This window comes from Podarcis gaigeae, assembly GCF_964106915.1.
Source record: "Podarcis gaigeae genome assembly, chromosome: 5".
NCBI classification, from domain to species: Eukaryota; Metazoa; Chordata; class Lepidosauria; order Squamata; family Lacertidae; genus Podarcis; species Podarcis gaigeae.
In genome coordinates this window covers 435,227-457,269 of record NC_139681.1, presented here as the reverse complement: position 1 = coordinate 457,269, position 22,043 = coordinate 435,227, and the positions used below count along the sequence as shown (strand labels likewise).

Sequence of the window (22,043 nt, the reverse complement as noted above, 5' to 3'; positions counted from 1 at the left end):
ATAATTCATTTGTGCTTCAAATGAAATTGAACTCTGTGATTTATCCAATATTTTGATTTATTTTTCCCTAATAACCCTTAATTAAACAGCAATCACAATATGGGCAAAAGTGTCCTTACATCTCTTGCATGTTCCATATTCATTGTTGGAAACATTATACATAATTTACCTAGCATGCAATACTGTATTTGTATAAAAAAATAAATCAAGACTCCCTTTGGTGTGCATTTATTATTATTTTCACTATATGCTTACACATATAGTCTTATTCTTCTTCTGTGACAGTCAGAAACTTCATTCCAGTTCTATTTTACCAGATCTATGCTTTTATATAGCCCAGATGAGAGACCTTTTTTTCTGTCTAGAGTAATAAATCTTATGCTATGAGATTTCTCCTCAAAGTCTACTTCTTTTATAGCAGAAATGGAGAACTGGATCTGGCAAGTCACCAGATAATTTTCTGTCTACAACTGTGTGTGTGTGTGCGTGTGCGAGAGAGAGAGAGAGAGAGAGAGAGAGAGAGAGAGAAGGCATGGCCACACTCACTACCCCTGGATGGCTGACCAGCAGCCAAATACGGGCTTCTGGCCAAATAAATAAATAAAAGTGAACCACCCACACTAGGACAACAGAGGCAGTTTCAGCTCCAAAACTAGACCTAAAGCCCCATTGGAAACAGTCTAAGTAATCAGTTCTGCCCAATAAAATAGAGCAAAGAACCACACAAGTGGTTGAACAAGTGAGGTCTTCCCTGCATCATCACAGAGAGCAAGTATAGCCTCCCAATAGCTTGTTGTTTAATAACACTGGGAAGGGTGGGGGTGGGGTAGGGTTCCCATCCTAGCAGGGGGAAACATGGAGTGAAGCCAAAACTCACATTTAGGGGAGGCATAGAACTGTGGGTGAAAGTGTAATTTCCTTTTAAAAAAGTATTAATGTTCCTTTAGACCACATCAGCAAGGGCTGACATCATTTGGGCCGACTAAAGTCATTCAGACCTAACTGTTGAGTCAGTCTGTCTGACTGATTTCAGCAGTCTGTCTGCCTCAGCTGTGAGCAGAGCAGTATGTAATCTCAGTCAAACTGTTTGGAACCATGTTTATAAAGAAGTTTATTTTAATTCAGTAAAGATTTTATTCTTTAGAACTCTTTATTATTAATTTACGCTCCGCGTCAGAAACCTGCAGGTGCTCTACCTGGGCCAGGTCCACGCGGCCTGTAGGCCGGTCCTTCCTTGGGCTTCTCGCCACCAGGAAGGGCGCCTGCCTGCCCTCGGCCCCTTCCCGCGTCCCGCTCGCTTCCTCGGGCTCCGCGTTCCAAGGGCAGTGCCGTTCCTCCCGCATCCTCCGCCAACAAGATGGAGCTTTCCTGGATGTTTCCTGTCAGCTTCGATTCTTGCGGCAGCGGGGGGGGGGCGGGGGGAGCAGGCAAAGCAAGCGGCTTTGATTCCGCGTTAATCCTGAGGTGCAAAAACGGTTATTGCGGCTCTGGAGGGCCATGAGCTGATTTCAGTGCCGCTGCTCAGCTGCAGCCGGGAGGAAGCGAGGCGGGCGGCGATCCGCTTCGTCCCTCCGCAGCCGGCCTCTCACTGCTGCTGCTGCTGCTGCTGCTGGCCGAGCTCCGTCGAGAGGCGGCGAAAGAGCAAGCGAGGCGGGCGAGCCACGGCGCTGCCCGCTCCGGACGCCTGGACCGGGAGCAAGCGGAGCCGTTTGCTTGCGGAAGACGCATCCCTCGCTGCGCGTCGGCCCGCGAACGGGAACGAGAAGCACCGCGCCCGCAGGTAAGCCTGGCCGCCGAAGGGAGGCCGGGCAGGTGGGACGGGCCCGGCGCGCGGCTGCAGGGGACGAAGAAGCGCCACACGCGGGGGTCTCGCGCTGGGCTCCATCTGCTCCGGCGACCGCGCGGCCTGGATCCGGGCAGCGACGCGCCGGCAGGCTGCGGAGCTGGGAGGGCGGGGCGGCTCAAGCCCGGATCCACGGTGAAGGTTTCTCCCTGGGGGCAGCCGGCTAGTCAATGGGCAGAGGAAGTAGGAAGCTGGGGTGGGTAGGTGGATGAGAGAGAGAGGGAGGGAGAGGGAGAGAGAGAGAGATTTGGTGGGCAAATATTGCAATTGCCTCAGGACATGCAGAAGTGAACACTATTGACCACAGCTGGCTGGCTGTCACATGCTCACTGGTGGGTGTTGGCTGAGTATTTCAGACATTCGCAAGGATTGTCAGTGTTCCCTTGTAAATGTAACATTTTGTACATTCGTTGTAGTTGTGCGTGTGGATGTGTACATATTTCTTATAGTGACTATACTAGCATCTGGTGAATTTGCTCATATATGAATGCTGATAATCCCAGCTACATTTTGTGTATATCTGAAAACAGGTGTCAGGGCTGCCTCTAGGTCCCAGCTCACAGAGGACCAACGCCAGGTTGATGTAATGTACAAAAGTCTTTATTGAAGTTTGGTTTCCATTCCAACGCCAGAGCGTGCAGCCCTACGTCTTAACCTTAGATCGGCGAAGTCCCGTCTGACTCATCACCCCTTCCGCACCAGTTTAAGATCCTAGCCCTACTCCACCTCTTCCGTTGTTCTTTCCTCCTCTGGGTCCTCCTGCCCCCTGGGGTTTCCTCCTTTCTGGACTCTTCTGACGCTGACCCCCCTGAGTCTTGCCCCTCCTTCCGGCGGGCTTTAGGACCTGGCTCCCTATCCGGGCTACCTGCTGTGCCGCTCGCCTGTACATTTGAACTTGGCGTGCGCGCCCAGCCGGTAACCTTCCTCCTGACCGTTTCCCCGCTCTCCGATGGAGGCATGGTCAATCCTGACTCATCTCCTCTCGCTGGTAGTGAGAACACTGGTCCCGATTCCTGGGACTCCTCCCCCCCACTGCGCTCTGGTGGGGAAGCTGGTCCTGATTTCCAACTGCTGCTCTGGGAGTCCCCGCTGGCCCCTTCCTTCTGGGGTTTCCCCCTTGGCACCCCCCTTGCCCTGGCCATCGGCGCTCACTTCTGTGAATCTTCCGATTCGCTGGAGAGGCTCGTGGAATCCCTCTGACCGCTGTCACTGCCTCCACCCCCCTCGGATTCCTCCTCCTCGCTCTCCATCTCCGCCCACTCCTGTGCCTCTGCTCCTGAACCCCTGACAACAGGTGACACTTCCCTATTTCAGACGTCCCCATGACATGGCAATCACACTGAGACAACATATATCTTAAATTTCCAGACATAAAATTTTACTGGAATTGTCAGCATTCACCATTCAACATTCACCAGATTTCTGAGATCTAATTTAATGCTGCATGTAAAGTAGGAGAATTAGGGCATATGCCAGGCTCAATAAAGTGTTTCTAATAATAATAATAATAATAATAATAATTTTTTATTTATACCCCGCCCTCCCCAGCCAAGGCCAGGCTCAGAGCGGCTTACAAGCAATAATAAAAACAAGATGAATGATTACAACTTAAAAACAAAAATAAAATACAACATTAAAATAATGGAACATTAAAATATTAAAATGTAGCCTCATCGCAGGAGAAGGAAAAGAAAGAAAGAGGAGGGGGAAAAAAGAGAGGGGGGGGAATCAAATTGGCTCCAAGCCAAAGGCCAGGCGGAACAACTCTGTCTTACAGGCCCTGCGGAAAGAAATCAGATCCTGCAGGGCCCTGGTCTCATGAGGCAGAGCGTTCCACCAGGCCGGAGCCAGAGTTGAAAAGACCCTGGCTCTGGTTGAAGCCAATCTAACTTCTTTAGGGCCTGGGACCACTAGGGTGTTATTATTTATGGACCTTGAGGCTCTCCGTGGGGCATACCAGGAGAGGCGGTCCCGTAGGTACGAGGGTCCTAGGCCGTGAAGGGCTTTAAAGGTCAAAAGCAGCACCTTAAATCTGACCCTGTACTCCACCGGGAGCCAGTGCAGCTTGAAAAGCACTGGGTGAATATGCTCCCATGGCAGAGACCCCGTGAGGAGCCTCGCTGCAGCATTCTGTACCCGCTGGAGTTTCTGGGACAGCTTCAAGGGCAGCCCCGCATAGAGCGAATTACAGTAGTCAAGCCTGGAGATGACCGTCGCATGGATCACTGTGGCCAGGTTGGGGCGGGAAAGGTAAGGGACCAACTGCTTGATGCGGCGAAGGTGGAAAAATGTCGCCTTGGCTGTTGCTGTAACTTGCGCCTCCATGGAAAGGGAGGCGTCTAGGATTACACCCAAACTCTTAACGGAAGGCAATGGCACTAATTGGGCCCCCGCAAGAGAAGGGAGTTGGTCCCTCATCCCCATGCCATCCCGACCTAGCCATAGGACCTCTGTCTTCGAAGGATTTAGTTTCAATCGGCTCCCACGAAACCATCCAGCCACAGCTTCCAAGCATCTGGTCAGTGTGTTCGGGGCCGAGTCAGTGTGGCCATCCATCAGCAGATAGAGCTGAGTGTCATCAGCATATTGGTGACAGCCCAGCCCATAGCTCCGGATAATCTGGGCAAGGGAGTGCATAAAGATGTTAAAAAGCATCGGGGAGAGAATTGCGCCCTGCGGCACTCCACACACCAAGGAGTGGCGCAATGACATTTCCCTCCCTAATGCCACCCTCTGTCCCCGACCAGAGATAAAAGAGCACAACCAGTTACGGGCTGTGCCCTGTATCCCTACGTCTGCAAGGCGGTGGTCCAGAAGATCATGATCGACCATGTCAAAGGCTGCTGACAAATCTAAAAGGAACAGCAGTCCTGACCCGCCTCGATCCAGTTGTCTACAGTTAACTTTCTAAATAACTTAAATGTGCTCATGTTCTCCAACTGAAATAAATGCAGTGGCCCCATGGCTATATTGAATGCATGTAAAGATTTGTAATTTCTGTAGTATAGTTGTCAACAATAGCAGCAAAATTTTGAAAAGAAGATAATTGTAGCCCTTAATAGGATGTAACAGCATTCCAGACAAAGGGAAGTGCATTAGTCCGGTCCCTTTCCGTGTATTCTTTAGCTGTTGTTCAAATTAGTCTTGAAAAAACTTCTGCCTGCTTTAGTTTATTTACCAGTATTTGTCCTTGGGTGTCCTTGTACAAAGATCCTTAGCTAGCAGTGAAATTCTATTTTTTGAGTTATTACTGCATTAAAATCACCCATCAAGATAAGAGATAGCAAAGAATATCGTCATGAGTGGTGGGGAAGAGGAAGTAGGCTGTATGTGAGATCCTTCTAACCCCTTTAGGATTAAAATATAAGCCTGTCTAGCTTCCTGTGTTGAGGTGATAGCCTGGGTGATGAGCCATTAAGGGAAGCAAAGCAGAGCAGGTGAGGAGAGGCTCTGTGTAATACAGGAAATGGGTAGGGCCCTTTCCTCCTTGGAGATAGTCTGAAGGACAAAGCCTGAGTTGAGTTTGCAGTATTGTGACCTAGAGGAAAAGGCAGCAAGAAGTGTGCATGCACACGAAAGCTCATACCAAGAACTAACTTAGTTGGTCTTTAAGGTGCTACTGGAAGGAATTTTTTGTTTTGTTTTGACTATGGCAGACCAACACAGCTACCTATCTGTAAGCAGAACCAGTGGTTCAGTGAAATGAAGCAAATGCAAGCAGAGTGTGTGAGAAAACTCCTTGGAGAGAAAAGTGTGACTCCATGCGAGGTGGGAGCCTAGCCTGATGAGATGCAGTTGGTAAGCTGAAGACAATGCCTTGTAGAAGGGCGAGTTGGCTGGAGCTGCTTTGGGCTCTGACATGTGCTCTGCCTCTGAGCTAAGACTTGTCAAAAAGGAAGCTGCTTTATATCAGGGCAGACCTTTTGGCTCAGTATTGTCTTGTACTAACTGGCAGCCGCAGTCCAGGGCGGCAGGGCTCTTTCTCACCTCTATTTGAACATGCCAGAAATAGACCTTTGGTCCTTCTGCATGCAAAGCATGTGCAAACCACTGAGCTGTGGCCCTGTTGCACTAAGCCTTGTCTTTTGGCCGGCTCTCTCTGGAGACAGCAGTTACTTTTCCCTCACCATCCAGAACTCCAGACTTTGTGTCTGCTTCTTGCTCCACTGTAGCCTCTAAGATTTGAGAGGGTATTGTCTTGAGGCTTCGGACAAATTGGGCTTTTTAATATTTTTTGCTGATCTACATTAAGAGTAAATGAGCTTTTAAAAAACACTAAAGAGTCTTTACAATATAGCAAACTGGAGCTGCCAGTCAAGTAGTGTCCCATCTCAATTAGACAAATGTTGCATACTTTATTTGAAGGAACATTTCTAACCCCTCTTACTTGAAGAATACCAGCCTTTCAGAGCTAGGTAAATGTTATGAAAAGTGAGAAGAAAGCAGATGAAAAGTATATGTTTTAGCTATTTGGTGACTTTCTGGTTTCCGTTTGCTTGTTCCCACACTCTTGTTTAAAGATTTCTTCCTTTAGCTAGAAGTGTCTAGGATTGCCAGTTACCAAGATTTGTAATTAAATGTATATTTTTCACCTTCCTCCCTTAGATGCTTAGGTTGCTTTCCTTTCCCCATGCAATTCAAAGTTATTAAATGACCTGCCTCCATTCTCGGTAAATCATAACCGTGGCTTATGTAAATCCACCTCTTTTGTAAAGCCACTTATTTATTTTCATTTATTGATTTCAGCTCTTTTATGCCACTTAATTGCTGAAGTTTTTGGTAGTGTACAAAAGATTGCATGAAGTTTTCTATTAATAAAAACAGAAAATGTACCTGGCCTATGTAAATCCACCTCTTTTGTAAAGCCACTTATTTATTTTGTAAATCCACTTATTTTAATTTATTGATTTCAGCTTTTTCACGCCACTTAATTGCTGAAGTTTCTAGGTAGTATACAAAAAGATTGCATGAAGTTTTCTGTTAATAAAAACAGAAAATGTACCAGCTGAAATAGAAGGATCTTCATCATTGCTTATTGTTGATTGTTTCCCCTCCCAGTGTTGGTTTAAGTTTGTAATTTGGTTAAAAGGGAAAAATACTGAATATGGTAAAATAATAAAAATGTTGTTAGCTATTCCTTTCAGCTTTCTGTCTCCAGATTTGATAAGCACCCCCTTTAGACCCTCTGTTTGTATGGAAAGCGGGGAAATAGGTATGGTAAAAAGGAGGATTCCCTGGATGCGATTCTTAGATCCAGGATTGAGGCAAGTACTCTTTGGTGAGAGAGCCCCAGCAGAGATTTGAACTCACAAAAAATGCTGTGAAGTAAAGCATGGAAATATAGGCTGTTAGACCTTTAAAATATCCCTGTCTAAGTTTCTTCCAAAGCTCCCCTCTTTCCATAGCATAGAAAGAGACCACACATTTGGTAAGTTAGAAATGGTTTACTTACAAATTCTTCAAAGGGCAGATTCATATGCTTTTCTATACAGCAGAAAGAAAAGTCAGGCAATGCATCTTAGTTTAAAAAATGGTAACAGTTTCTAAATTATTTGTATAGAAACACAAAGATGACTTGCTGAAGCCACACAGTCTAAGCTTGGAGCATCCAGCACAGACATCCTTACTGGTCAGGTTCACATAGTGCAGACTGTTAGTATTTCATGTATCTGATGCTGCAGATTTGATTGGTGTAATTCACATGCCTGTCTGGGAAGACTGTGGGAACGGAAGACAGCCTTATCTCTCTTCCGTTGTCTGTACTGTTGGACTGTACTTTTGCTTTTACTTTGTTCTGTTTTCTCTCAGAGCTGATGAGAGAGGACGCCATGATGCTTTGTCTGTACATAGTGTGTACATAAATACGTAGATTAGCTCTATGATGTCTCACGCTTCTTGCTGTGTAATACTAGAAGATTAGTGTGCATATATGTGGGATGTGAAACACAGAGCAGTCAAGTACAACATCCCTAGAGTGGACATAAAAAGGGGGTGTCTGGACCAGCCAGTTGGATCTTCCTGTTTCCTCCTAGGCTGGGACAGACTTCCTCTACATGTGATCAGAGGTGGGCGTGACCTCACCTATGCAGGTAACAAAATACTCAGCGGAGGCCGCCATCCTTCTCTGTGACTACATTCATCGAAGAAGCAACATCTGCCTAGCCTAAGATGCTCTCTTGGCTTTCCAGCCAAGAGAGGACAAAGGAGCTGTCTGCTTATGGGATAGTTTCCAGGTGTATATTACTTTTGTAACTTAAGTCTGCCTTTTGGGATCCATTTGTGAACAGAATGTGTGAGTGAACTCTTTTTATACTTTTATAGTATAAAAAGTCTCTTCGGTATAATAATATTTTATTAAGTTTTACAAAAGATTAACAATCAACAAAAATCTCAAGAAAAAACAACAAACAACAAACATCAAAAATACAGACAAAACAGAAAAAAGAAAAACATAAAAAAGAAAATTTAGCATATAAAAAGAAAAACTCTTTTCAATTTAATAACCTTCAAAACCTTATTTTCCTTACTTCCACCCGCTTTCCTTTCTTGTATTCCACTTTAAAAATTAGTTCAGCAAGCTCATTCATTATTTATTTTCATCCTTTATCCCTCCCTTTATACTCTTATTTATCTTAATCACTAGAACCCCTTCATTTCATTTTCAATGCCTTCAACATTCATAAATTGTACAATGTTTTTGTAGATAGGCTTTAAACTTCTTCCAGTCCTCCTCCACCTGTTCTTCTCCTTGATTTCGGATTCTGCCGGTCATTTGTGCCAGTATAGTATAAAAAGTCTCTTCGAGCTCCTGCCGTCGGGACGGAGATACAGGACAATGAAGACAAGAACGAGCCGTTTTAAGAACAGCTTGTTCTCCAGAGCGATCTCGGCCCTGAATGGGAAGCCTGGACTTTGAAAGTCATCTAATCTTCCTTGCTGTATTGTATTATACTGTATTGTTTTAATTAGTGTTTTTATAGTTGTTTTGATTTTGTGTGGAGTGCCCTACCTGGGTGGATGGAGCAGCCAAGTAATTTCGTTGTCCCCGAGAGGGGGCAATGACAATAAAGATATTATTATTATTATTATTATTATTATTATTATTATTATTATTATTATTATAGAAGACTGTGTTGTGTCTATATTTTTATGAGGGACCAAAGGGGAAATTACCAAACGAAACTTATTTTAGAGGCTTTAGTGAGCCTGAGCAAACGCATCCGCTGTGCAAGTTCACAAAGGGGAATTTTACTCTGCTAAATTGTAGAACTTGTTAACACAAGTTGTAAAGGATATAATCAAACAACATATCCTCTCCTGCATCCCTGAACAATCCCACAATATACCATCTGGTATATGTCACTGGGTGCAATGGAGAAGAAGGGAAATGCCTTTTCCAGAGCTGCGCATACCAGAGGACACTCGGACAGCGGGGGCTGCAGGAGCACCCCAGGGCGTTTTCCAGCGTGTTGATCGCGATCGACTGGTCAATCAGCGGATGGATTTTGGTTGATCGCACTATGGCCAGGCAGGCTTTGCTCCTCCCTCACAGCTGGGGTTCAGCTGTGGGAGGGAGGGAACTGCACCTCCACTTTTGCCATCCCATGAGCTCCAGAACGCGGGCCTCTCTCTTCGCTCTACTAAGGAAGCCACCCTCGGCTGGGCAGCCCTCACTGGGTGTTGCATGGCCATGCTCATGCGGCTGGGAGAGGGTGCAGCGGTCCCCAAAGGAAAGTGGGGTGCAGGGTTGTGAGGCTGGATAAAAGGAGAGCCCCTTTCCTTCCTCCTCCATACAGAGCAGCCTGTGGCTTAATCAGCTGTAGCCTCTGTTTGGGCATTACGTGGAAGAAGGCGATGGAATTGACCAGAAATCCATGCTAAGGAAAGAAAGGGGTTTTTCCTGGTCACCAACAATCCCTTACACCTCGCCCCTAAAGTGAAGAAGTTGAAGAAGGACAATGGGAGAGTGTTCCAGTTTTTGATACTCGATAGTAAATCACAGCTTGCTTGAAGTTGGACATGCCTGATAGTGGATGAAAAAAAGAACAAATAGTTTGGTAACTCTTCCTCCAAAGGTGAAGGTCAGTGGTCTAGCTAAGCCTTGCAGGACATTTTTCTTTTTGGTCTTAACCCCTACATGCATTAATTAGAGTTAAGCTTATTGGTTATATGAGGCTGATTTATCCCACACCCAGTGCATATTATCTGTCAAGGAAATATTCACAAGCTACATCTTTTTGTTGCTGTGAGTTAGCATTATTTTTTGGTGGTGGTGCTTTGTGTGTGTGTGTCATGCAAAACTTAAAAACATAAAACTTAAAAAACAAAATGAAATGAAAGGATAATTAATAAAATCAAAGTTGGAGACAATATAATAAGCAATCTTAAGGAAATTGCAAATAGCTTCATGGAATTTTATAAAGAACTGGATTATGCTGTATTATTTTACTGTTGTTAGCCACTCTGAGCCCGGCTTTGGCTGGGGAGGGCAGGATATAAATAAAATTTTATTATTATTTATTATTATTATTATTAAAGAAGGAAGAGAAACACCTGAAGAGATAAAAGAATACCTGGATCAAAATAACTTACCAAAAATTTCTATTGACCAAACTAAAATATTGAATGCTCCCATCACAGCCCTAGAAGTCCAACGAACAATAAAGAAATCTAAACTAGGAAAAACACCTGGACTAGATGGCCTACCAGCAATTTATTATAAAAAATTAGAAGAGGTGTTATTTGAGTCATTAAAGACTACAATGAATATTTTAAAATGGTAAATTACCATTTCATGGATGAAAAGTTATATAAGCCTGATTCCAAAACAGAGAACAGATTTAACATTGGTTTCCAATTACAGGCCAATATCACTCTTAAATAATGATTTTAAATTATATGCTAATATCCTTTCTGAAAGAATGAAGACCATCCTCCAAACCATTATTCACAAAGACCAAGCTGGCTTTCTCCCTGGCCGCTCAATGCAGAACATTGGAAACATCATAAACTTGCTGGAATATTTCGAGACACGATTTGATAAGCCAGCTATATTTATGTCGGTAGATGTAAAGAAAGCGTTCAATAATATTTCTTGGAGATTTATGACAACCATGATACAACAAATGGAATTTGGGGATTTATTTTGTAAAGGAATTCAGGCTATCTATGCAAAACAAAAGGCAAGAAAAATCATATAACTGAGGAATATGAAATAAGGGACCAGACAGGGCTGTCCTCTCTCTCTGTTAATATTCATATTAGTGATAGAAGTTTTAAATAAGAAAATAAAAGAGGGGGAAAATATTAAAGGTATAACATTGGGAAATAAAATATACAAACTAAGGGCATTTGCATATGATCTTATTATCACAACTGAAAACCCAAAAGAGGGCCTCAATAAAACTTTGGAAATAATTAACAATTATGGGAAAGTAGTGGGGTTTAAATTAAACAGTGACAAAACAAAACTTATGGCTAAGAACCTTACCGCCTGTAATGGGAATTAGGGTTGCTTGTGTGTAAATTCCAAACTGCTCCGAGCTGGTAGTATAGCTGGACCTTTCCCCAGTTTGACAGCCCTAAAACGCGACTGTCTCAGTCACTGGCAGAATCCGTCAGTGGGCGTTTCCTAAACTTCCTCCAACATAAGAATTCCTTAACAGACAACCTCCTCCTCGCTTCTCTGTGCAGAAGCCTTCTGCGCAGAGTGGGTGTGCCAAGCAGTGGTCCTCCACTCTCCTCACTGACCTCACTGGAAGAGTCTCGGAGCCTCCCCTCCGAAGTACTCTCAGCCTCTCCTTTCTTCCTGGTGTCACCTTGGTTTCCTTCCCCAGCGGAAGCTCTCTCTCTCCCCTTGCTGGTTCCCTCTCCAGCATCATTAGGGAGCCTAACCCCTCCACTCGGCTCTGATGTCAGTTCCCTGACATCCACCTCCCTCCCAGGGCCCTCCCCCTCCCCCGTCCGATCCTTGGACGGTGACGCAGGGAACCCCTGGAAGGAGCTATCCCCTCCGTCTGATGATTCAAACACCGCTCTCCACCTGCTGCTGTCCCTTCCCGCTCCCCAATCTTCCCAGTCGGATTCTTCTCCTTCGGATAACTCCCCTTCCTCCTCTTCTGAGGCGGGAAATCCCACAAACTCTTCTTCATCATCCGTGGTACCAAATTGCTCCCCCCAGAACCTCTCTAGTGGTTTGGGCTTCTTAGGGTACCTGTGATGAAACTCCTCCTTTCTTTTTTTAAAAATATTTATTAAGAATTTTTATAAGAAACAAGCATAAATAACAAACAACATTGCTTATGTCATACACAAAATTTCATAACTCGTTTGGACTTCCTCACGTCTCCCGCTCCCACTTACATTGTTAAAAAGTATTTCAAGCAAATTATCATCTTGTTTACAATCTTATGTCCACTCGTTTAAATATAATCTGATAGTTCTCCCAAAGGATTTGTCTTTTCCTTAATCTCACTTATCATCTAATTTCAATCTAGTTTAGTGGTGGCCAATTATTTATGATCAAGCATCCTTCTTAACATTCAATCAAATTACAATATTTTTGTAAATAAGTTTTAAATTTCTTCCAATCTTCTTCCATCCTTTCTTCTCCCAGGTCTCGGATTCTGCCGGTCATCTCTGCCAGTTGCATATAGTCTATCAGCTGCATCTGCCATTCTTCCAGTGTGGGTAGATCTTGAGTCTTCCAATTCTTGGCAATGAGTATCCTTGCTGCTGTTGTTGCATACATAAAAAATGTTCGGTCCTTCTTTAACACCCTCTGGCCGACAATACCCAAGAGGAAGGCCTCTGGTTTCTTGGTGAAGGTATACTTAAATACCTTTTTCAGCTCATTATATATCATTTCCCAGAAGGCCTTCACTTTAGGGCAGGTCCACCAGAGGTGAAAGAATGTTCCTTCATTTTCCTTACATTTCCAACATTTATTATCAGACAAATGGTATATTTTGGCAAGTTTAACTGGGGTCATGTACCATCTATATATCATTTTCATTACATTTTCCTTCAAAGCATTGCATGCAGTGAAGTTCAGCCCAGTGGTCCACAACCTTTCCCAGTCCTCAAACATAATGTTATGCCCAATATCCTGTGCCCACTTTATCATAGCAGATTTAACCAGTTCGTCTTGTGTATTCCATTTTAACAGCAAGTTATACATTCTTGATAGTACCTTAGTCTTTGGTTCTAACAGTTCTGTCTCCAACTTCGATTTCTCCACCTGGAACCCTAGTTTTTTATCATTTTTAAAAACTTCTTTAATCTGAGCGTAATGTAACCAGTCTCACACTTTACCCTCCATTTTCTCCAAACTCTGCAATTTCCAATTGTCACCGTCTTTTTCTAATATTTCCCAATATTTTGGCCATTTGGCCTCCATATTGGGTCTTTTTCGGGCCTTGACTTCCAGAGGGGACAGCCACCTCGGAGTTTTGTTTTCCAATAAGTCTTTCTATTTTGTCCAGACATTAAATACTGCTTTCCTGACAATATGGTTCTTAAAGGCCTTATTGATCTTAACTTTATCATACCATAAATATGCATGCTAGCCAAAAGCATTGTTAAAACCTTCCAAATCCAACACATCAGTGTCTTCAAGAAGTAGCCAGTCTTTTAGCCAGCAGAAAGCTGTGGCTTCATAGTACAGTTTTGAGTCTGGCAGGGCGAAGCCCCCTCTTTCTTTCGCATCAGTTAATATCTTAAACTTAATTCTGGGCTTTTTGCCCTGCCAGACAAATCTAGAAATATCTCTCTGCCACTTCCGGAAACACTCCGTCTTGTCCACAATTTGCAATGTTTGAAACAAAAACAACATCTTTGGCAATACATTCATCTTAATAGCAGCAATTCGGCCTAACAAAGAAAGCTTCAATTTTGACCAACTGTCCAAGTCTCTCTTAATTTCAGACCAACATTTTTCATAATTATCCTTAAATAGACTCAGATTTTTTGCTGTTATGTTTACCCCTAGGTACTTTACTTTTTTAACCACAGTTAGTTCTGTTTCTCTCTGAAACCGTTCTGACTCTGTATCTGTCAAGTTTTTCCCCAACACCTTGGTTTTCTGTTTATTTAGTTTGAATCCTGCCACCCGACCAAAGTCTTGAATCAGTTGTAATACTCTTTTTGTACTAGATTCTGGCTCCTGCAAAGTCAAGACTAGGTCATCTGCAAAAGCTTTAAGTTTATATTGTTTCGCTCCGACCTGAATCCCTTGCACCAACCGGTCCCCTCTAATCCTATTCAAGAGCACCTCCAGGACTGAAATGAATAACAGAGGGGAAATCGGCCAGCCTTGTCGTGTACCTTTTTCAATTTTAAACTCTTCTGTAACCACATTGTTAACTATCAATTTTGCCTTCTGCTCTGAGTATATTGCATCAATCCCATTCTCAAAACCCCGTCCCACTCCCATTTCTTTTAAATTTCCCTTCATAAATTTCCAAGAGATATTATCAAAGGCCTTCTCCGCATCTATAAAAATTAACACTGCTTTTGTGTTTATGTTTGTTTGCAAAAGTTCCAAAATGTCAATGATGTTCCTTGTGTTGGCAAACATATGTCTACCTGGGAGAAAGCCTGCCTGATCTTTATGAATTACTTCATTTAAGACTCTTTTAAGTCTGCTTGCCAAAATATCTGCAAATATTTTATAATCCACATTTAAAAGGGAGATGGGACGGTAGTTCTTCAGTTGTGTCTTCTCAGTTTCCGATTTTGGTATCAATGTGATGAAAGCTTCCTTCCACGATTCCGGCGCCTTCTTTCCCTCCATAATTTCGTTGCTGACCTCCATCAATGGTTGTATCAAATAATCTTTTAATGTCTTATAATACTTGGAGGTCAAACCGTCTGGCCCTGGAGATTTGCCCAATTTCATGTTCTGAATGGCTTGTTCAATCTCTTGTCGTGTTATTTTGCTGTTCAGGAGTGATCTATTTTCTTGTGAAAGCTTTTTAAGTCCATTTTTTTCCAAAAATTGTTTAATCTCAGCCTTGAGTATATACTCTGTGGCCCTTGAGTATATAGTTTTTTGAAATATTTCTGAAAACACTTTCTAATCTCCACGGGGTTCTGAATGTTTCTTCCTTCAATTTCCAAGTTTGTGACTACATTTAACTTTTGTCTCTTCTTCAACCGCCAAGCCAGCAGTTTCCCACATTTATTTGCTGATTCGAAAGTTTTTTGTCTCATTAATTTGATCTTCCATTCTATTTCCTGGTTCATCAGTTTAGAATATTGTGCCTGATGGAGTTTAATTTCTCTCAGAATCGGCTGTGACTTCGGATTCGATCTTAACTTCTTCTCTAACTCTTTAATTTTCTCCAAGATCTTGTCTTTCCTTTCATTTTGTGTTCTTTTTTTAACAGCATTCTGTTGTATCAAGAACCCCCTCATCACAGCCTTGCTTGCGTCCCAAATGATTCTTTTTTCCACCGTAGTGCTCATGTTTATCTCAAAATAGTCCTTTAAGACTTTTTGGGCCTTCTTGATAATCTCCTGATCTCTAAACAAATTGTCATTCATCTTCCATCTAAAGGAACCGGTTGGTAGAAGTGTCATGTCCATTTTCAGTGCATTATGGTCGGAGCAGGTCTTTGGGCAGATTTCCACTTTCCTGACCATGGGTGCCAGACCTCTAGTTATCCATATTTGGTCGATTCTTGTCCAAGTCAGCTGGGCTTCAGAGAAGAATGTTCCTTCTTTTCCCAAGGGGTTCTTCGTTCTCCAAATGTCAATCCAGTCCATATTGTCTGTCATTTCAAAAAAGGTCTTTGGTAGTCTGCCATCTTTCGTAACATTTTGGCTTTGTGACTTATCCATGTAAGTTGATACGACTCCATTCATGTCTCCCATCATAATGATGTTGTCATAGTCCAGATACTCCAGCATAGTTTCATGCAACTTCTTATAAAATTCCGATTTTCCTTCATTTGGCGCATAAATTCCTAATAGCAGAATCTTCTCTCCTTGGTGTTGTATTTCGATTGCCAAAATTCTTCCATGTTCATCTTTAAATAGAAATTTAGGTGACAGGCTCTTTTGCATAAATCACCACGCCTCTCTTCTTTACTGTGTCTGAAGATATAAATTCCTGACCAAGTCTTTTGTTTATTAACACTTTTCTATGGAGCCTAGTCACATGTGTTTCTTGTAGGCAAATAATATCCAATTGTTCCTTTTTTAATATATGAAAAATTTTCCTCCTTTTTCCGGAATATTGCAGCCATTTATGTTCCAACTCAACAGTTGCAGAGACATCCTGAATAAATCTGGTTATTTTTCTGGGGGTGGTACCTTGTTGGCTGGGTCTTCAGGATCCAAGGGTGCCGGTGCCTCTGGTGCTCCAGGCCCTGAAGGTAATTCAAGTCCTTTTTGAAGGTCCTCTCCGTACACGTTTAGAAATTTGTCTCTATCTTCCAATGTTCTAATTTTAATCTTCTTCCCTCTGAAAGTAAAAGATAGTCCTTGAGGAAAGTCCCACCTGAAGATGATTACGTTGCTCCTCAGCAGTCTTGCTAGTTCCAAGTACTCAGATCTAAGATCCAAAAGTTGTTTAGGAATGTCCTTGTAAATTTCAATTCTTTTGTCCAAAATGACCAGTGACTTTTCGTAATGCAGGCCCAGGATCTTGTCCCTTTCCTCCTTTGATCTCAATGTTATCAAACAGTCTCTGGGTTTGTCTTTCTTTGTAAGTCTTCCAAGCCTGAAAGCTGATACAATTTTAAAGTCTTTTTCTTCTAAGTTCCAGAACTTGGAGAATATTTTGGTCAGAAACTCAGCTAAGTTATCTTCTTCCACTTCTGGGACCGACCTTATCCTTAAATTAGTCTCCCTGTTCCGTAATTCAATCATAGAAAGATAGGTCTGGTGTTCTCCTACTTGTTTACTGAATGGTCTCACCTCTTTTTCTAGCTTTCCAAGTCTTTGGCTGATATCTTCAGCCAATTTCCGATTTTCACCTGTAGCCTCCTTCAATTCTCCAATTGCTTGTGCATTCTGTGCCACTTGTCCAGTTAATCTATTTAGACATTCTGTGTTTTGATCGATTTTAAATGTTTGCTCATCAGCTTTTTTATCCAAGGATTCAACTCTCTTGTCCAAAGATTCCAATTTTTCATAGATTTTCTCTAAGATAGAAACAGTTGTTCCAGAGGCCATATCTTCCAATTGTAATTCCTCAGTTTCTCCTTCTCCTGCCCTTGGCAGGGATGCAGCTTCTTCCTCAGAAAGTAAAATAGGCACAGACGATCTACATGGCTGTAAGGCTGTGGCTAAGGTTGTTTGTCTAGTTCTTACTCTATGTTCCTTTTCTTTGGACTCCTTTTCTTTAGGCTCCTTTTTTCTTGCACCACTCATTCCAAAGTTATCTAAAAGTCAAGGTCAGGCTGAGTTGTTTCCCATGAGAAAGAGACGGCCCAGATGGTAACAGTCAAACAGGAGGCCGGGAAAGAAAAAGTAAAACAATGCCACTGCTGTAAATTCCAAAACCTCTAGGGGGAGCTTAAAAAGTCTTTCGGGAAGAGATCAATTCCAATAAAGTTCATAAAATCAAGATTAATGTCCAGGAACCTTCAAGTAATAAATTTTAGCAGAGTTGGTATTAAATAAACACAATGTCTCAAATAGTGCTTGCTGGTATTCCAAATGATGCCTCAAAGTAGCAATTCCAGACCCCTCAGATTGTTTCCAAGTTTAAATTCAAAGTATCCAAATCTGCAGGCTGACTGCTACAGTTACTCAGGCAGTTCCAGCACCTGGGTTTTTAACTTAAGTTGTAATTCCAATAGAAGAAGATGTCACAGTCCAAATTAGAGACACAAAATCCAATGCTTACAGTCCTATTCTGCTTCAAAGGAGGTTCAGTGGGTGCTCAGATCCATTAGGTTAAAAGTTCACTCTCTGCCTCCACACCTCCTGCTCTTTGCTTTGAAGTTCAGTAGCAGCGGAAGACGGACTTCCTTTTTTTCGTCAATCCGCTTTCAGCCAAATTCCGTTACTTTTTAGAGCTTTAAAAATTTTGAAAGTCCTTATTACTCACAGATTGTTGCTTTCCGAAACGTAGATTCAGGAAGAAAGGTCAGCACTCACCGGCAACAGCTTCGCGGCTTCACTCCGTTGACTGCAGAGCGACCCTCAGCGCCGCTACCCCCTCCGCGATCCGGAGCCCCTTACGGGGTTCCTTCAACGTTTTGGGGGCAGCTCCTGGCGCCCACCTGGTCCCAAGACCGCAGGCTTCTGCCGCCTGCGGTTTTCCGATGTGGGTCTCCGCTTCGCCGTAGCGGACGACCCGTTTCAACGGAGCTTCCCTCTCCTGTTTAGAAGAGGGCAGCCATTACCGTTCGTGCCGCCTCCGGAAGTCGTGATGAAACTCCTCCTGCAGATACTCATCCCTAATCTCTTCTGCTGGAACCCATGTGTTTTCCGATTCTGACTCCCCCTCCCAAGCCACCAAATATTCCACTCGCCCGCCCCCTCCACCTTGAATCGAGAATTTCAGCTGCATGACCACTGAGTTCCCTTTCCACCATCTGTGGATGCAGGGGTGTTTCTCTTTGTTGACCCAGAAATTCCCTCCCCTCCCTGAACGGTGAGAGTAAGGACCTGTGGAACACCGGGTGCAGTTTCATGTTGGAGGGCAATTTGAGCCTAAAGGTCACAGGATTCACCTGTTGGGTTACCTCGAAAGGTCCCAATCACCTTGGTCGTAATTTCTTACACCCTCCTTTGAATGGTAACCCTTGGGTAGACAACCACACCTGGTCCCCCACTCTTATAGTTTCCCCTTCTCTGCGGTGCTTGTCAGCCTGCCTTTTGTACTCTTCCTTTGCCCTTTCCAGGTTAATCTTAAGCTGTTGGTGTAAAGCCTCCATTTCTTCCACAAATTGTTCAGCCGCCGGCACACTCCACCTTCCCTCCCCCTCCCCGGGGAAGGCCCTGGGGTGACACCCGTAATTGGCCATGAATGGACTCATCCCCGTGGACACATGTTCCGCGTTATTGTATGCAAACTCAGCCAGCGCTAATTTGTCCACCCAATCGTTCTTCCTGTCATTGACGTAGCAGCGTAGGTACTGTTGAAGTATGCTATTAGCTCTTTCTGCTTGTCCGTTGGTCTCTGGGTGTCTGGCCATCGAGAAGCTCACCTCGACGTCCAGCAGGCTCATCAGCTTCCTCCAGAATCTGGAAGTAAATTGCCTGCCTCTGTCGGATAAAACCCTCAAGGGGGTGCCTTGCAACCTGAAAACATGCTCTACAAACAGCTTAGCTGTTTCTTCTGCTGTCACTGCATGCGAGCAAGCAATAAAATGGCACATTTTGGTCATCAAGTCAGCTACCACCATTACTGCCGTTTTCCCCCTGGCCTTGGGTAAATCAGTCATAAAATCAATTGATACCACCTCCCATGGTTTCTCTGGTGTGGGTAAAGGCTCCAGTAACCCCGCGGGTGCTGCCCTCTCCCCCTTAGCTCGCGTACGTATTCCTTCACATCATCCCTCACCCTTGGCCACCAGAACTGCCTGGTGACAAGTAGCATTGTTTTGTGTTGGCCAAAATGTCCCGCTGTGGGGTTGTCATGAAGTTGTTTCAGTATTCTTCTCCTCAAGTCCCCCTCGGGTATGTACAACGCACCCTTATAGTACAAAGCCCCGTCCTTTACCTCAAACCCCCCCCCCCCCCAATTTTCTTCTGCATTTCGGATCTCCCTGATCTTGGTTCGGGCATACTGGTCCTCCCTCGTCAACCCGGCTAGCTCTTGTCTCCCTACCAACACTCCCCCACACCCATCGGTCCTCGGGTATGACATGACATACTTCCGGCACTCCCTCCCCTTCCAAGTACTCGGGCTTGCGGGAGAGAGCGTCTGCTCTGACGTTTTCCTTCCCAGGCATGTACCTAATCTCAAAATAAAACTTGGAAAACTCCTGTGCCCACCGCACCTGTCTTTGGTTCAGGACTCACGCAGTTCTTCAATATTCCAGGTTCTTATGGTCCGTACACACCTGGATCTTGTGCTGTGCACCTATTAGAAAATGTCTCCAGCGTCGAAAAGCCTCGTGAATTGCCAGCAGCTCCCGATCATACACCGTGTAGTTTTGTTCTGACTTGTTCAGCTTCCTTGAGAAAAAGGCGCACGGCTTCCACACTCCCCAATCTCCCGGCTGGAGCAATATGCTCCCCACCGCTCTGTCTGATGCATCAGTCTCCAGCCTCATCGGCTTCTGCAGATCCACGTGTAGGAGTTGCTCTTCCGATGTGAACGCCCTCTTTAGCTTTTCAAAAGACCGCTGGGCCTCTCCCGTCCATTCAAACTTCTTCTTACTGCTGAGACAATCCGTTATGGGTGCCGTTAAATGGGCGAAGTTCTTGATGAACTTCCTATAGAAGTTTCCAAACCCCAGGAACCTCTGTACATCCTTCCGGTTCTTGGGAGGCTTCCATTCTAGCACTGCCTGCACCTTGCCTGGGTCCATGGCTAAGCCTTTGTCCGACAACCTGTAACCCAGGAACTCCACCTCTCGAGCGTGGAATTGGCACTTCTCCAGTTTGACCCACAGCTGGTGCTCCTGCAGTCTTTTCAGCACTTCCCTGACGTCTTTTACATGCTGCTCTTCGTTCTCCGAGTAGATTAGCACGTCGTCCAAGAAAGCCATGCCATTCTTGTACAGCAGTGACCCTAGCACATGGTGCATAAGCTTGAAACGTGCTTGAGCCGGATTGTAATCCGAAGGGCATAACTAAGTACTCAAAGGCCCCCAGAGGAGTGAACATGGTGGTTTTCCATTCATCCCCCTTCCTCATCCTTATCAAATTGTACGCCCCCCAAAGGTCCAGTTTGGTAAAAATCTTCCCCTTCCTTACCCTGGTCAAAATGCCATCAATTCTGGGCATTGGGAAGGTCACTGGTTCCGACACCCGGTTCAAGGACTGGTAATCCACTACGAGCCTGGGCTCCTTGGAGTCTCTCTTGTCCACAAAGAACACTGGACTACCCCCCCCCCCACCGCCCTAGATTCCCGTATGAACCCTCTCTTCAGGTTCTTGTCAATAAACTTCCGCAATTCCTGCATCTCCCTATCTGACATGGCGTACAGCTTACCCACTGGCAGCTGAGCCTCTGGGAGTAGGTTGATCTGACAGTCAAAAGGCCTGTGAGGGGGTAGCCTATTCGCCTCCTTCTCGCTGAAGACTTCTTCCAATTCCGCATACTGAGGTGGTACCTTCCCCTTTTCCCCTACCGCCATCCCTGCCACCCTGGCTACTGCCATCCTCAGGTTTTCCCCCCTGTGGCAGTGTTCTACGCAGTGGGCCGACCCAAAGGTGACTGTCCGCTGGTGCCACCCTACTACTGGGTCGTGCAGTGCTAGCCAACTCATTCCCAGTATGATAGGTGGTCCTGCTAATGTGGCTACATGAAAGGCAATTGTCTCTGTGTGTCTGGAGACCGTCATTTTCATGGGCGGGGTCTGGTGGGTCATTCCCCCCCCCAAGAGTTCTCTCCCATCAATAGTTGTTACTTGCAAGGGATGTTCTAGAGGCACCATATGGAGCTGGTGTTCCAGCACAAAATCCTTGCTAAAGAAGTTGCAAGAGCTGCCTGAATCCAGCAGCGCCTTCACCTTGATTGGGTGTCCGTTGGGGAGTTCTAGCACCACCTCTATGGCTATGGCTGCTCGGGGAGGGTCTGGTTTGGGCACTTCTACTGGTTGCTTGCCTGGCTGCTATGCCGGCCTTCCTGCAGCCAAGCATTACCGTTTCCCTGCTCCTTATCTCTTTCCTCCTCACTCCCACCTGCCCCCACCATTCCTTGCCACGCCTTTTTCTGAGGGCAGACTCTGGCAAAATGTCCCGGCTGCTGGCAGAGGAAACACTTCTTATTCGCTTTCCCCTCCTTCTTACAAACCTCGCTGGAGTTTGAAACCCCGCACACGCTCCTCCAATCTCCATTGGCTCCTCGGGCAGCACAGTTGGCGCCGGCACGTCTGGAATGCGGTTGTCATGCCAACGCTCTGCTCTCCCTTCCCGCCTTTCCAGAGCGCGCGTCTCTTGCCTTACTCCCACAGCAAGCGCCAACTTGGTCAGCTGGTCCATCGATTCCGGGCGGGGTGAGCGGGAAAGTTCATCTCTCACCCAAGGGGATAAGCCTTCCTCAAATAACATTTGCACTGGTTCTGAACTC

At 44.8% G+C, this 22,043-nt stretch overlaps 1 protein-coding gene across 1 annotated transcript in view; it reads left to right on the top strand.

Annotated features, from left to right (window-relative positions):
- The first annotated feature begins 1,188 nt into the window (after positions 1 to 1,188).
- The window catches only part of FAR2 (fatty acyl-CoA reductase 2), a 123,941-nt gene continuing 103,086 nt past the window's right edge, over positions 1,189 to 22,043 (top strand). Inside the window, exon 1 of the mRNA XM_083738816.1 lies at positions 1,189 to 1,780. The gene's annotated coding sequence lies outside the window, so the exon portion shown is untranslated. The remainder of the gene's footprint in view (positions 1,781 to 22,043) is intronic.